At 38.7% G+C, this 15,642-nt stretch overlaps 1 pseudogene; it reads left to right on the top strand.

Annotated features, from left to right (window-relative positions):
• Window positions 1-930: 930 nt before the first annotated feature.
• LOC111755850 (small ribosomal subunit protein uS2-like) lies at window positions 931-7,972 on the top strand (annotated as a pseudogene).
• Window positions 7,973-15,642: the final 7,670 nt, after the last annotated feature.

Raw genomic sequence — 15,642 nt, 5'->3', positions numbered from 1 at the left:
TCACTTGACAGGTGAGAATCACAGGCTCAGTTTCCAGGCTTATTGTATTTTTAAGATCCTTAGGGATTTTAGAGGGGGTGGTGAGTTTCCTGGAAGGAAAAGAGGCCTTGTAACCTTAGGTAAATGTGTCCGGAAGCTGCAGCTTTCTTAAAATTACAATTTTAAAACTATAATTTCCCCCAACTTTTTCCTGCCTGTCTTTGTTTATTTTATGTTACTTCAGTTCTAGAATTTACATCTTACCTGACAACATTGCATGTGTTGATTTCCTCATCCATAAAGTATGGATAATAATATTACCAATGTCATAAGGCCTAGCTTTCAACTCCAAAGTCCAAAAAACCTTTGCAGCAGTGCTTGGAGCTGCTCAAATACTGGGACCTCAAACACTGGCATCTTAGTAAAAATACTTAAGGATTTAACCATGTCAATTATGCAGATGAAATAAATTTAACCCTGGAACTTCTAACCTAGGACATCTGTCACTCACGGGTTTCTAAAGTAAAAAATACAAAATTTAGCCCCAGTCACTCTTTGTGAACCTGGGTGCATCAGCCAATAGCAAGACACTCCAGCGAACTCAGTATTTATATGATAAAAAATATTCTCCTGCAGGTAACGTAAATGCTATTTTGGATTGTGTCTTTTGAATTAGTCTCTGGACAGATGAGGGAAAGCAGTTAAAAGGGGAAAATGTAAATGTTGTTACCTTGAATATATAGAGACAGGGGCACATGTGATAGAAGCTGGGAAATTAGGCAGAAGGAGAGGGGAAGGAAGTTAGATCACGTACCTTGCTCCCCCTGATGACAACTGAAAATTGATGGAACAATTGAAGGAACAGATGTTTAAGTGAGCTACAGTTAATTCCATGAAGGTAACCAATATGGCCAGCAGCGAAATGAAACTAAGGAGAGGAAAGGAGTTGGGATGAGCATACTGAACCGCACCTGTCACGCAGAGGAGTCGGACTGTAACATCTCTGGAGTAGAAATGCAGTATATTAATCACGGTGAGGGGTGTGAACACTAGAAAAACTTAGTGCAAAATGGCACAACATGACTGAGAGTGGAAGATCAAGAGGCAGCCATTATAAGCAATTCTCATTTAGAGAGTTGCTAAATTTAATAATTTAAATTCTTTCTGATATATGCTATAGTTTGAACTTTTATGGTTCCCCAAAGGTCCAGATACTAAAGGTTTGGATTGCATGTTGGAGCTATTTGGAGGAGGTGGAAACTTTAGGAGGTAGAGTCCAGGGCAAGATGTTTAGGTCATTGGTGGGGATGTACTCAAGTGAGACTGTCACTTCCTATTTTCTGTCTGCTCCCTGGTTTATGAGGTAAGCAATCTTGCTACACCATGCATTCCCACCAAGGTGTGCCTCTCTACACCCAAAGCAAAGGGGCTGTTTCAGTCATAGAGTGGAACCTCCAAAACTGTAACCCAAAATAAACCATTTCCCTTTGTAAACTGATGATCTCAGGTACTTCGTTATAGGGTCAGAAAGCTAACAATACAACATTTAATCATCTCCCTGATAATCTGCAACAGATGGCTTTGCCACTTTAAGAAAGACTTGATCATCATCAGGAAAATGGGGGTGACATACAGACTGACAAACTGGACAACATCTCAGGCAGTAAATATGTTTTTGATCTTATCTAGAAACTAATCGTAACAGACAAATTAAAAAGTGCTTACAGATGAGATAGTTCAAATTAAAGAATTGTAGGGAGTTGGGAGGCTACTGGGGATTGAACTTGGGGCCTTCATGCTGAGCTACACCTGAGTCCTTTTTATATTTTGTTTTTTGAGCCAGAATCACTAAGTACCACAGGCTGAGTTTAAACTTGTGACCCTCCTCCTCCCTTAGGCTCCCAGAGCACTAGGATTACAAGACTTGCCACAATGTCCAACTTGCAGGAATATTATGGTTTAAATATGAAGTGGCTCCAAAGATTCATAAATTGAAGTTCTTGATCCCCAAAGCAGCACAATTGGTAGCTCAAATGTGGGCCATAGAGAGGTAGCTGGATTACGAGGGCACTAACCTCACTGATGGAGTAATCCATGAATGAGTTCTAGCTGAACGCTCTGTTAGGAGGTGGAGCCTAGTTGAAGAGGTCACTGGGGTTATGCCTTTGGGGGGTATATCTTGTCCCTGGCCTCTTCTTGTATCTCTGGCTCTCACCCTCTCTGCTTCCCAGCAGCCTTATGGTGAGCATCTCTGCTCTATCACATCCTCTCTGCCGTAGTGCTTTGTCTCATCTTGGCTCCTAATGATGGAGCCAGCCAACCATGAGCTGAAACAGAGAAACTGTAAACCAAAATAAGCCTTTCCTCCTTCATGTTGTTTATGTCAAGTATTTATCACATCAGTGGAAAGCTAATACAAGGGAGAAAGGGATGTGCAAGATAATGGTGCTTACTATTCCTTATTTTGTAGAAATATAAACAGTAATATTTACAGATGAGATGATGTGATGTCTGGGATTGCCTCTAAATCATTCATAGGGATGGGGTGTGGATGAAAGCTAGTTGGCAGGAGATGTGGGACTTAATCATACTATTTTCTCAACTCATGTGTATGTCTGAAATCTCCTGTATTAAAGCTAGACACAAACTAGGGTTATACATTAAATGGCAATAATATATATATTTTACATCTTATTTTTTAAATTAAGTAAATGTTGTTCTGTTTTAACTTTTAATTTGGGAATATTATCTTCTTCTAAGGGATCTCAACATAAATTTCTGACCTGAAGTGTTGGAATGTAGGCCCTGTGGGAGACGCCCTAACCGTTGAGTGATGTGCAACCCTTGAGAGAAGCTGGTCACACACACAGCAGAACTATTCATGGTTCCCCCCAAAATTCTGAGAACCTCCTGAACCATTGTCTACACCAAAAACTTGTCTACACTTAGCTTGCTTGCTTGTGATGCCAGGCCCAGATTCCAATTTGGCTTGGGAGGGGGCCAAGATTTAGGATTGAGAACCAGACTGCCATCTGGAACCATGCATACAGTGGACATTTAATAAATACTTAACTGGAAAGAGTGAATCAAATCACAGGAACTGAAAAAAAGATAGTAATTTTTTCCCAGGGATCAAGGAAGAAGTCTGTTGATAAAGGCCATATTTTTTTTTTAAAAAGTCTATATGATTTCTACTATGGTCTGAATATCTGTATCTCTCGCCAAATCTCGTCCAGGGAAATAGTATCAGGAAACAGGGGCCCTGGGACAGCGATCAGATCGTGACAGTGGAACATTCAGGATTGGAATTAGGAGACACACAGCCTCTTCCACCGTGGGAAGGCATAGCCGGAAGCATCAGCTGTGAGTAAGCAGACCTCAGTCACACACCAAACCTTCCTGCATCTCCATCTTGGACTTCTCAGCCTCCAGAACTGTAAAAAACTTTTCTGTCATTTATGCATGCCAATTCATGGTATTCAAAGTGCTATAGCACTTTGAACAGACTAGGATGAAGTCCAGCCAAAAGCCAAGAATTTCCTAGCAAGAATGAGTTGCCCACAATCCAAATCTTCCAGTGCTTCTTTAATGGTTATTTTTGCTAAAAAAAAAAAAATGCCCAAGGATTTTCATTAATTCTTCTCTAAACTCAAACATTTACCTTTTTAGAGTTCCATATTATTTTTCTACTATGATTTGTTGATTTGCCTAGTGTGGCCACCACAGCCTATCCAGTGTTAAATATGTACAAAAGGCCACCATTATGCCAAGTCAAAAGAATTTAAGAAACAAAACATGTTTCAAAAATGTGACTCAAATATAAGTGGAGAAGGCTTTGCAGACATGGCAAGATTCCATATAAATTGCTTCAGCTGAATTTAGACACTCAATTAGGCACTTAATTATCTTGAAGCCTTATTGATGCCCTATTAGAAGTGGTCCCACCCCTTCTAATCAGAGAGACAGGTCAGCTCCCTGGAGGAGGCTGAATCAGGTCGCACGCAGCGAGGGTTTGGTAGCATCAATCAACAGTTCCCAGGCCTCCTCCTCTCCTGTTGTCCTGGTCACGCCACTCATTGCACAAGCATTTCCCCTGAGAGCTTCTGAAATCTGAATTTTAAATGTGGATTTTCATTCAGGACTTCAAGCAGACAATCGCTCTGCGTGGCCTCACTACAAGAATGTTAACCTTTAGTGACAGCCAATCGCTCTCAGACCATCAAAGGTCATCATCGGAGCCTTTCTGGTAAGCTGCTGAAGTCGGGCTCTGACTGATGGAGTCTCTTAATGGCCCATGCCTTCCCCCAGTCCATTAATAACTCACCTCCATGGCAGCAGCTCTGGTCCCTGCCCCTAGTATCACATTATATGATAATTATACTCACATTAGTTTTTTATACCCTTTAGACAAAGACATGCTAATTTGGATTCTTAGACATTAAAATCTTATAAAGTTCTCTAGTGACTTTAGGTCCAGTTTCTTAATTTGGGTGCTTTATTGGAAAGAAAAGACATAGCTTCCAGCTTCCCACCAAGAACTGCATCCTCAGTAATAGGTAAGAGACTAACAAGAAGCTTCTGTGCAGATGAGCATTGTGTCATGCTGAATTGAACACCTTACTTTAAAATGTACATCAAAAAAGACAAATACAGTCGTTCCCCTTATTATCCACATGGGACATAGTCAGGATCCCCCAGTGCCTGCCCAAAACTTCATTTCAGCAAACTCTATACAGAAACACTTCAATACCACAATAGATCTGATAACCAAGAAGCCTATTACATGACTAACAGGCCCAATAGTAAATGACCTTGCTTATGTGAAGAATCTAAAAATATTAAACTCATAGAAATTGAAGAAAAGAGGCTGAAGAATCAGAGGAAATGAGCAGATATGAGTGAAAGGTTACAAAGTCATGTATAAAAGGAATACATTCTGGATATCTAGTCTACGGTATAGTGACCGTAATAGTATATGGTATAGTATAATAATAACTTACACTTAAAATTTGCTAAGAGAGTAATTCTTAAGTGTTCACACACAAAATTGATAGCTGGGTGAGATGATAGATATATTAACTATCTTACTTCTCATTATGGCTTATATCTAAATGTCCCCTAAAGCCTTATAAGCTCCTAGGTGAGGTTTCTGAAAGGTGACTGGATCATGGGCATATGATACTGGATTAGTCTACTGATGCATTTATGGCCAGGTGTTATGTTGTTGGGAAGTGAAGCCTGGTGGGAAAGGGTGGCTCAATGTGAGGGTGGCCTGAACAGGTATATATCTCTCCTCCTCCCTTGATCTCTGTGCTGCTTCCTGCATGCCATACCATGGACTGTTTCTCCTCTGTGACACCCCTCTGCCATGTCACCCCACGTTGGAGACAGCCAACTATGAACTGAAACCTCTACAGACTGTGAACCAAAATAAACCTTTCCTCCTTTAACTTGTGGATATTGGGTATCTTGTCCTAGCAACAAGAAAGTAACTAAGACACTTGTAATAATCATTTCACATTATGTATGATATCAGGTCATCATATTCTTCATCTTAAATTTACACAGTTTCTTTTGTCAGTTACACCCCAACAAATCCAGGTCAGAAGGAGGGCCCATAATTAAAGCACTGACCATCCTAGCACTGGCTCCATGGTTCATATCTTCCCAACCTTAAATGCCCACAATACAGGTAGCAGTTGGAACTGATGAGCCTGCAGGCACTGGGTGAATCCTTCACTCCTCACTCATCAGCGTCAGACACAACAGAACTCTCAAGGTCCCAAAAGGACCTTGTAAAACACCAGTCGCGGTTCCCTGTCCAGAATAGCTGCTCCCAGCTCAGGATTCCAATTACCAGCAGCTCCGTTTCTTTGACTCCACTTCCTCATGCAAAATGGTACTTTGTAGGATTAAAATAGTGTCCAAAAGGCACAAAGCATTTTCCATACTGCCTAGGGAGTGCTCTGTATCACATTGTTCTTGATTTCCATTGTAACTTAAAGGGAAATGTTCATAATTTCCAAAGTGCTTGATGTCCTGCAAATGAAAGAGGAGGATGTCAGAGACACCACACCTTCCCATGAAGCAAGCTCCACCATGCTGATGGATAAGAGCCTCTGCCAGAAGAAAAACTGCACCTTTCTGTGAGCCAGCGAGTGTGTGGGCTAAAAAACTAGGAGAGTGTATAAGCTCAAAAACCCCAAATGTGCTATACTTATTATAACTTGTTCTCTTCCTTGTAAACCTTGTGTAATTGTCCGTTAAGTTGCAACTTTATAACCATAACTCCAAAAGGTGCTGTAATTGTTACTCAGTGTGGCCTTATAACTGGTTTCCGTTCTGTAACACACTGCCATGTAACCCCCGCCCTATTTCCTTGGTTCCTGTAACTGCTGGTCCCATTCCCCGATGTCCGCGAGACTTACGTATTCCGAGCAAAATTCAACAAGTTACCTTTTAGGGAACCAACCTGATCCTCAGACCCTGAGGCATCCCCTTGTGGCTTGTTTTACAGCTCCCTGCAGCCACTCACTTGGTGCAACACTTCCCCGGCAGCTTTTTTGGGATACTGCTGCCGCTGAGCTCAGCTAATAAAGCACTTCTTTTTAATTTTTGGAGTCCATCATTTTTCTGCCCATATCAGAGAGAACCTCACCACACTGGTTTGGAGGACTCAGGGTAAGCTGATAGCAACTGAGGAGAAGGGAATAGCTTGATGCTTGTGTTGTTTGGTTGACTCTGCAGGCCTGGGGCTGGTGGTGTGGGCATCTACTTGGAGGATGGCAGTACAGTGTGCATTGTGTTATCTGTGGGGGATATCCTCGTGTCTTGTTTTTAAAATTCAGTGTTTTGTTCCATTTTACTGTTTTATTTTATTCCTATATATGGTAACCTGAGCAACTATTTTGAAGATAACAGTATGCAGTATTGTTCTCTCTGTTTGTTTTGTTCCAATTTATTGTTTTGTTTTATTCAATGTCATGTTTTAATTGGTATTATTCTGTTTTGATTCTGCTGTGCCTGATGGTATAGACAGCTATTGTGAAGACAACAAGATACATTAGGTTAGCCATTGTTGATCTCCTATTATCCTGTTTTGAAGTTCTATGCCACTTTCACTGCTTTGTTTTGAGTGGCTTTATTCTGTTTTGTTTGGTTGGGTTCTATTCTCTCTAAAATCAAATTTTAAAAAGAGGAGGATTTCCTACAATTCCTTGCAACAAGAACCTACTTAGTGTCACCAACCTAGATATCCAGATGGAAAAGTCTATCTACAAAAGGAAAAGTGATGTAATTTACATCATAAATCTGAAGAGGACCTGGAGAAACTCCGGCAGGCAGCTCGAGCCACAGTTGGTTTTGGAAACCATGCTAATGTCAGTGTTATATCCTCCATCCAGCAGTCTGTGCTGAAGTTTACCACCACCACTGGAGCCACTCCTATCACTGGCCACTTCACTTCTGGCACCTTCGCTGACCAGATGCAGGCAGCTTTCTGAGAGCCATATCTTGTAGTGGTTACTGACCCAGGCCTGACTGCCAGCTCCTCATAGAGTGTCTTCTGTCAACCCGCTGACTGCTCTGTGTCACAGAGATTCTCCTCTGTGCTCTGTGGACACTGTCATCCCATCAACAATCAGGGAGCTTACTCGGTGGGTCTGATGTGGTGTACGCTGGCCAGGAAATTATCCACATGTGCAGCACCATCTTCTGTGACTGCTCAGGGGAGGCTGAAACGAAGAGCAGGCTGCTGCTGAAGAGGCTGTGACAAGGAGGAATTTCAGAGTGAATGGACTTCACCAGCTCCTGAGTTCACTGCTGCCCAGCCTGAAGTTGCAGATTAGCCTGAAAGCATGCAGGTGCTTTCTGTGCCCACTCAGCAGTTCCCTAGCAAAGACTGGGCTGCTCTGGGCTGTGGGGAGCCACAGAAGATTGGTCTGCAGCCCCCACTGCCCAGGCTGCTGAATGGGTAGGAACCACCACTGAGTGATCTTGAGCTGTTCTGCGACACCTAAGCAAATGGAAATGAGGTTGATGGAAAATAAATCATCAGGTTCTAAAAAAAAAAAAAAAAGAAAAGAAAAAAGCCTAAACCCTGGATCACAGAGCGTCCAGCAAATATCTCCTAGGAAGATTCTAATATATGTATGTTTGTGTGTGTATGTGTGTAATATATATACATATATGTGTGTGTATATATATATGAGTGTGTATTTAAATTTTTAAAATTGTGTTACAAATTCCCTGTCTGAATTCCCACTGATCACTGAACTCCAGGGATCTCTGAAACTGATCACCCAGTGGTATGTTCATATAGTGGATTAGCATGCAGAAAAGGAAAATGAAAATGTTCTTGTTGTTGTCCGGATTTACAAAGGAACAGATTTAATACAGGACACAAAGTTTATAGGATTATTTTATAATATTCACCCAAAAAGTCAAATGCAGAGGAGTGCAGGAAATCTGTCTACATGCTAGAGACCCAAAGAATCCAGCAATGTCTCATGCAAGTCTCTATCAAGGATCTGCGTTGGACCACAGTTCTTTACACATTTATATGAAAAGATGCTAGAGACACTGTTCAGTGAAAAGCAAAGGGGCAGATATATGCATAGAGTATGCATTTTGTATAGCAAAGAAAGAAAACTATGGTATTTATTTCATATTTATTTGTGTATATATAAATAATCTAGAAGAACACATAAGAAACCAATGATAGACTGGTACGGGGTGCACACCTGTAAATCTGTAACAGAAAATGCCCCCTCCCCAGCCGGTATATTTCAGTTACTTAGTTACTGAGCTAATACTTTCGGTTCCAGTTCTGGTTACTTCTGTCTCTTAGAAACAGCTAGTCACTGTGATGCACTGTATAAGCCAATCCCCAAAGAGAACAAGAGACATATGGTAGCCACTGTTGACTTCCTGTTGTCTTGTTTTGAAATTCTGTGTTGCTTGTATTGTTTTGTTATGATCTGCTTTGTTCTGTTTTGTTTTGTTTGTTTAAACTAAATATTTTGTTTTATTTCTTTAAAATAAATAAATAAATAATAAACCAATCCCCACTGTCAAGCCATGCTACTTCTATGCTTCTTACTTGCTCATTCTATATAAGCCCCAGACCACCAGAGATCAGGGCCTGATATTTTGGGAGCAATCCCATTCAGTGTAAACCCTGCATGTTCTTTTGGTGTTTCTGCCTGCCATTGCAATTTCAGCCCTCAGAGAAGCTGGGACTGAAGGATCACAAATTCAAGTCCTGTCTGGGAAATTTAGGGACTTAGACCTTGTCTTAAAAAAGGGTGGGATATGGCTTAGTGTGAAAGAATTCAATAGGAAAGAAGAAGGGCGAGAGAGACAGACAGAGACAGAGAGACAGAGACACAGATGGAAACAGACAGAAAGAGATAGAGACAGAGAGAGGAAAAAGGAGAGATAAGGGGAAGAGAAAGAATGGGAAAGAGAGAAGGGAGGGAGAAAAGAGAAGGAAGAAAAGAAAGAAAGAAGAGAAAAGGGACAGAAAAAAGATAGAAAAATATGGAAACAGTATGCAAATGGAAAGGGGACCAAGAGTTAGAAGGAACAGGGAGGGGTGAGGGGGTAGGGGACAAGAGGAGAATTAGGCTGTGTTGTGGACTATAACGCCCCATGATAAATGTAATCATTATGCACTGCAAACATGCACTAATAAATTTTTTAAATTTTACTTTTTAACTAATAAACAGCCTGTGTTTAAATTTTTCCCAGTATGTCCTTTATGCTTGTTTGTTTTATTTTGTTTTTCTGGCCCGAAGTCTAGTCCACAATCACACAGGTACATTAGTTTTTAGGTCTCTTTCATCTCTTTTAACCCAGAGCAATAAAAAATAAAGTAGTCTTTCCTTTTCACCTGCCTCTCTGCCGTTTCTCTGCCCCCTCCTTATTTTCTTTTCTCCTTTATTTGAGTATCAAGTCCTTGACAAAAATGTCGGGAATTCTGAAAACTAGAAACTGTGACCCCCTCCAGTATTCAAGGGAGACAGCCTCTTCATTTGTTTCACAGGCAATTTTCTCAAATTGAAATAGATTATAATTGTGTTATTTGAGGGATTATTTATGAAAGAAAGAGTCTCACATAGTCAACTTCCAGTCAGATTTTCTAGGGCTGGGAAAGAAGAGGAAGACTTTCATGTAATACAAATATCTATTGAATTTTCACAGTCTGTATCTAATTGTTACTCATGACTATAGTAAAAATTAATTTTATTCACTGTAATTGTATAGTTTGAATATGTAATCAAAATGCAAAGCTTGATGATGACTTTGATTTTTAATTTCCATAACTAATGTTTCTTGGTTCACTTAGTTTAGTGATTTCTAGGCAGGAACAACTTTTTCTAATTAGTGACTAAAATATATGCAGTAAGTAGTTCAAGATCTCCTGATGGTTTAGACTACTCCAGATAATGCATTATTTTATATAATGATAGTACTTGACCCCACACCCCACGGGAATGGTTCTTGAATGCTTTTTCTATTTTAAAAACAATCTTCTCAATGATTTGCTGCATTCTGTTTGCAAGTATTCTATTGAGAATTTTTGCATTTATGTTCACTGGGGAGATTGGCTTATACTTCTGTTTTTGGTTGGAACTTTCTCTGATTTGGTGCCAGAGTAATACTTGTCTCTAGGAATGTGTTAGGGACAATTGATTCCTTTTCAATTTCATTACAAAGTTTGAGAAGTATTGGCATTAAATCTTCTCTAAATTTCTTATAGAATCTTGTGAATCCATCAGGACCTGAGCTTTTCTTTGTTTGTTTTTAATTATGTTTTCAACTTCAGTAACTGATAGTGTTATTTAAAATTTTTATATCTCCTTGATTCAGCTTTAATAATTCATGTGTTTCTAGGAATCTATTTCTTCTGTGTCTTCCAGCCTATGTGAGTAAAGATTTTCCAAGTAGGTATTCATGATCTTCTGAATTTCCAAAGAATATGTAATAATTTCACACTTCTCATTCCTCATTTCATGAATTTGAGTTTTTTCCTTCCTTTTCTTGCTAAAGTTGGCTGGGGTTTATCGATTTTATTTATTCTTTCAAAGAACTAATTCGTCAATTCTTTGTATTGTTTTCTTAGTCTCAATTGCATTAATTTCTGCTCTGTTCTTTTTAATTCCCTCCCTTCTATGGGCTTTGTCCTTGACTTGCTCTTCTTTTTCTAGAAGCTTGAGCTACAGCATTACGTTGTTTATTTGTGCTTGTTCTATTTTCCTGATGTGAGAATTCACTTCTATATATATTTCCTTCTTAGGACTTCTTTCATTGTGCTCCACAGAATCCAGTATGTTGTATTTGCATTTTTACTTAACTGTAGATATTGTTTAATTTCTTCTTTATCTGTGACTCATTGGTTGTTCAGGAAGGTGTTATTTAATTTCCATGTGTTTATGTAGTTTTTGCAATCCTTTTTGCCATTAATTTCCAATTTCAGTTCACTATGGTAAGACAATATAGTGGGATAATTTCAGTTCCTTTGCATTTACTTAAGCATATTCTATGAGCTAATATATGGTCTATTTTAAAGAACATTGTATGTGCACCCGAGAAGAAGGTGTTTTTATGCTGTTGGGTGGAACACTCTGTAAATGTCTATTAAGCACATTTGTTCATAGATTTGATTCACTTCTGTTATTTCTTTACTGACTTTTTGTCTAGTTGATCTGTCACTTTGTGACAATGGAGGATTAAGCTCCCCCATTACAATTGTGTTATTGCATATTTGAATTTTCATGTCTGTTAGTATTTGTCTTATATAGTTGGGTGCTCCTGTATTTTGTGCATGTATATTTGATTGTTATCTCTTCCTCTTGAATTTTCCCCCTAACAAGTATATAAAAACCTTCTTTATCTCTTTTGATCATTTTTGATTTGAAGTTCACATTGTCTGCAATCAGAACAGCTATCTCTGCTTTTTTCTGTGTCCCTGTTACATGGAATACTATTTTCTTGACTTTCAGTCTATGAGTTTCTTTTTGAGTTAAATGTGTTTCTTGTATACAATATATTGTTGGACGTTGTTTCTTAATCCATTCCACCAATCTATTTCTTTTAAGTGGTGAACTGAGGCCATTTAGATTGATGCTTATAACTGATATGCATTGGATTATCTTTGTCATCTTATTTACCTTTTGCCGGTTCCCTGCTTTTCCCCTTTGTTTAACTGCTTGCCCTGCCTGCTGGTTTCTTTCTGTCACTCTGGGAATTGTATATCTTTCTAGAATATCTTTCAGCACTCTTTCTAGTATTGGTTTGGTAGACATGAATTTCTTCAGTTTCTCTTTGTCATGGAAGTATCTTATTTCTCCACTAATTTTGAAAGATAGTTTTGCAGGATACATCAATTTGGATTGGAAGTCTTTTCTTTCAGGGCTTCAAATACTTCACTGCAAACTCTTCTTGACTTGAGGGTTTGTGTTGAGAAGTCAGCCATGATTCTGATAGGCTTTCCTTGATAGATGATCTGTTTCTTTTCTCTAACAGCTTTAATATTCTGTTTTTGTGCTGAATTTCTGGGATCTTAATTATTATATGTCTGGGTAAAGATTTATTTGATTATGGATGTTTGGAGTTCTATATGCCTCACTTGTCTGCATGTCAGATTTTTTCCCATGACCGGGAAATTTTCTGCTATTACTTCTGCAAATGGTTTTTAAATGTAATTAGTATTGAATTTCCCCCCTAACAGGTATATAAAAACCTTCTTTATCTCTTTTGATCATTTTTGGTTTGAAGTTCACATTGTCTGCAATCAGAACAGCTATCTCTGCTTTTTTCTTGTCCCTGTTACATGGACATGTGTCCCCATGTTTTCACTGATATTTATCAAATTTACATTGTTTTCCCTTGCATCATCTTCGAGCTGTTGAATTGTTATTTCATGGCTCCTTGTCGTTTTAAGAGTTCTTTCCTTTTGTGATCACTAGTTGAGATTCCGTCTTCAAGATCTGAAACTATATCTTCAGTTTTGTCCAGTTTTGCCAGCTATCAGTACAATTTTTAATTTCCTGGATAGCTCTTTAAATTTATTTCATGCATTCTATTTCTTTCCTATATTGTCATTCAAGGTCTCTATGATTTTCTCATGCTCCTGTACTTTTTTTTTATCTATGTCTTCTCTAGCTACGCTGAGCAATTTCTTCACTAAGATTGTCATTTCTTTTTTTACCTGAGAGATTATTTCTGATCTGATTTCCTCGATAGCCTCATGATTTTTTTGCTCTATTTCACTTGCTATCTTTTCTTGGTTCTTGAATTCTTAAGAGTCCTCAGATTCACATCACCCTAGCAAGCAGAAGGCTCAAGTTCACCTCTCAATTCTAAAATATTTTACAAAGATACTAATGCAAATTCAAGTTTGCAACAACTGGAGCTGTGTTCTAGTGTATTAGTGAAAAAGTTCTTCACTCATAAGCAGAAGAGACTCAGAACACCAGAGTAGCATTCTCTTAGCTTTTTAAGATATAGGACAAAATTGTCCTGTGAAATCCAAATTCTGGCTACTCGGGGCTGGGGGTTTAGCTCAGTGGCATAAGCACCTGCCTTGCAAGCAGGCAGTCGTGAGTTCGATCCCCGGTACCGATAAAAATGAAAAAGACAAAAAAAAAAAAAAAAAAAGAAAGGACCAAATTCTGGCTACCCTAAACACTTTTCTGTTCAGGCTCAGTCTTTGTCATGGTGTAAATGTATTCGAAGTCTATCCACAGCCACCAAAAGCTCAAAGCCAAAAAGTCTCAATCAAAATCATATGCCTTCTGGGCGCTGAGGATTTAGAGCAGCGGCATAGTACTAAGGGTCCTGAGTTTTGAATCCTGGTACAAAAAAAAAGCAAGTACCTTCTGGTTCTTTGGGAAACTGTTAGGCACTTCAATCTAGTGATGTTCAGTTTACATAGTAATAATGATAAAGATATCTGAAAAATCAAAAAATAGTATGTGGATTTAGTTATGTAAAACAAACTCAAGGAGTCTTGTGTGGCTAAATAGCACACTTCACACTTATGAAAATGATCTGTGTTTTTCTTTTTTTGGTAAATAATCTTTTGCTATTATCATGATCACAAGCAGGGAGATATTATCAGAAAAAAATGTTCATGACTTGGATTACTTCGAATTTCCTGACTAGTAACAATTTGGTTTATCTGCACTCTTTCTTGCCTTTGAATTTTTTTATAACTTCGTTAATTGTTGAAAGCTGGTAGTAATGCACATAATTATTTTCCATAGAACTGCAAATGAATTTGGTTTGGTGGGAGGTCATTGATTATTGCCCTGTGGACTCATCAATTTGCACTTATTTCAGCCTTCTTTGGAAGAGAAAAAGGCACTCACTGTGAGCACTGGAAGGGCATCCCTTTCCCTCAGGCCAAAGAGTAGCAATGGGGTTTCAAAAAGCTCTGCAAGTCCTAATCCCTAGCTCAGCCCAGAGGATTCCCCTCCTGAAGCCCACTCAGAGCTCTCTTCTGTATCACTGTCTTCAGTGAGAGCCTTTTAAGTTTCCTCATTTTTCCTTATGTTTTGCTATGCTGCTTTTGTCTCCCCAAGTCATCTATGAAAGTCATCCACCAACAAATAAGCTCTTCATACTGTCTTCAGTATTCCTAAGTCATGCTTTGAAAAGTGAACATTCTTCCTGTGATTGTTAAAAACAAAACTACAGAAAGCAGTTGAGTGTGAAGGCACACACTTTTAATCCCAGAATTTAGGAGAATGAGGCAGGAGGATCACCATGAGTTCAAGGCCAGCCTGGGCTGCACACTGAGACCCTGTCTCAAAAAAATCAACTGAAAATAGCAGTGTATGTTCCGGTTTTTCATATACCTCTCATGTCTTCCAGTTATTTTTCTCCCTCTGAGGTTTACTGTGCTCATTCTGTAAGACCATAATTTCTTGATTTATTTCAACTCCTCTTCATACACCCCACAAAATGACCTCTAGTCTGACTGCCAGTAAGATCCTGTAGCAAAGCACCTAAGCTGAACTCCAAGATGCTCCAAATCCAAAAATTTTTGAGTGCCAACATGATAGCAAAAGGTGGAAAATTCCACACCCAACTTCAGATGACACACCATCATCAAAATGCAAACACACTAAAAATGTATAAAATTACCTTCAAGCTACATGTATAAGGTATATGTAAGACATAAATTAACGTTGTGTCAAGACTTGAGTCCAGAAAAAGACCAAGAGATGGAAGGAAGTGAGAGAGAGGGAATGAAAAAAAGGGTGAAAAAAGGGATGAAGGTGCATTCCCCATGGTGGACGATGAAAACACAGACTCATAAACATAAAACTTAGCAAAGAAGATTTGGGTCCCCTTCCTAAGAAATCTCATTATGTACATTCAACTATTCCAAAATAAAAATAAATTTAAAAATCCAGAACACTTCTGGTCCCTAACATTTCAAATAAAAGATTTTCAATCTGAACACTGGAGAAGCAATAATAGGTGTTGATATAAAATATCTGAATAATAAAAGGTAACACAACCATTAATTTCTGTACATTTTAAACAGAACAAAACACAATCCTTTTCAATATCCATAGCATATTACAAGTAATCATCTACTAAGCTACAAAAATGATACATTGGTTTTCAAAATAACAACTCATAACACTT

This window comes from Cavia porcellus, unplaced genomic scaffold, assembly GCF_034190915.1.
Source record: "Cavia porcellus strain 051 isolate PalLab524CR breed Dunkin Hartley unplaced genomic scaffold, mCavPor4.1 scaffold_7, whole genome shotgun sequence".
Lineage (NCBI taxonomy): Eukaryota > Metazoa > Chordata > Mammalia > Rodentia > Caviidae > Cavia > Cavia porcellus.
This window is presented reverse-complemented; position numbering and strand designations above follow the sequence as displayed.